Source organism: Pan paniscus, chromosome X (genome assembly GCF_029289425.2).
Source record: "Pan paniscus chromosome X, NHGRI_mPanPan1-v2.0_pri, whole genome shotgun sequence".
In the NCBI taxonomy this organism is placed as follows: Eukaryota; Metazoa; Chordata; class Mammalia; order Primates; family Hominidae; genus Pan; species Pan paniscus.
The window spans coordinates 16,914,775-16,916,393 of record NC_073272.2 but is presented as its reverse complement, the minus strand read 5'-3'; the positions used below and the strand labels follow the sequence as shown (position 1 = coordinate 16,916,393).

Genomic DNA, 1,619 nt, shown 5'->3' with positions numbered 1-1,619 from the left:
CCAGTTCACTTCTTGAGAACCTCAACTGCTGATGGTGCTAAGATGTTGCCACATGATAGCTAACATTTGACATGTTACTTAGTGCCAGGCATTGTTCTAAGTGTTTTACATGTATCATCTCATTTAGTCTTCAGGACAATACTGTATATATATAGACATTTGTATATATTTACATTATTGTATCTATTTATTTGAGGAATTCATATATAGATAAAAGCTTAGTCAATCGAAAGCAAATGTTTCTAGATGCCTTTCTCCAGCTCTATTTCTTGCTTTACAAGTTGCAAGAAAAGTGTACTCAAAACTGAAGTACCCTGTCCTCATCCAAAGATGTCCGATAATGTGTGGACCAAAGGTGGTTGGCACTGATTCTGTATAGGGGTGGGACAGAATGTGGCGCTGTTCTCACCTTGTTTTGCTTTGTTGTTGGACCCTCCAAAAGGCCTGACTTGGGTAAAGGTAGATTTTAAGAATAATGTAAGTGGAATGTATCTATGTGGATTTCATCATTTTAAGATGTAACACAAACACTTCATTTCAACTTGAGATTCAACCCCTAAATCCTCTAAGGGAGAGAATATTATATTTTAACAAAATGCCATGTAACTACACAATTAACATAAGGCTTTGAATAGACTACTAGTTGTGGATTTGACCTGCCCATGAATATTCACCCACAAAAGTGACAGCCATATCAGTTCTCTGTGATAAGTGCCTCATTGTCACTCCAAGCAACTGGTCACTGCTGACTGTTAGAGGACAACATATGTACCAAGCTAGGGCAACCATATTTTCTGTCCTAGAAATTAAGAATCAGATTCCTTCCACCATCTTGCAGCCTGTGGAGACCTGTTGGGAACAGGACTTCTAAAAGGCAAAGATGTCTGGAAGGCTATGGTCCAAGGTCATTTTGCTGTCTGTAAGTGGGGTCTCTAGAACCAAAGGGAGCATACATTTCTTCTTAAAATTGAAGGTGTTTATGCCTGAGATGAAACTGAATTCTATTTGGGCAAGAAATGTGCTTATGTATACAAAGGGAAGAACAACACAGTGACTCCTGGTGGTAAACCAAACAAAGCCATAATAATCTGGGGAAAGGTAATTCAGGCCCATGGAAACGGTGGCATGGTTTGTTCCAAATTCCAAAGCAATCCTCCTGCTAAGGCCATTGGACACAAAATCTGTGTGATGCTGTATCCCTCAAGGATTTAAACTAATGAAAAGTAAATAAATAAAAGTGGATTTGTGCTCTTGTAAAAAAAAATAAGAATCAGGATTCAGAAAAGGATAGAAATCCTCTGTGTCTGGCTTAAACTGAGGGCATGGAAATCCAGGGTCTGTGGAGGGGTGACACTGAGCACAAAGAAACAAAGATAGTTGAGGAAAGAAAAAGAGAGTAAAATACATGAGCAGGGAGAAGATGTCCTGAGAGACCATATGCTATCATATAGTGGGAGAGAAACAGAGACAAAAGAGAAACTACCTTTGTTCTTCAGGTCAGGGTTTCTGTTTCCTGCTGCTGGGATTCCAAGTACTGTATGTGCTTTAAAACTTTGCTTCAGCTCATTTAAAGTGAGACTCTTTTATTTACCCTAAAAGGAACTTGATTGACTGTTCCA

At 38.9% G+C, this 1,619-nt stretch overlaps 1 pseudogene; it reads left to right on the top strand.

Annotated features, from left to right (window-relative positions):
• Positions 1–880: 880 nt before the first annotated feature.
• Positions 881–1,377, top strand: LOC106634281 (large ribosomal subunit protein eL33-like; annotated as a pseudogene).
• Positions 1,378–1,619: the final 242 nt, after the last annotated feature.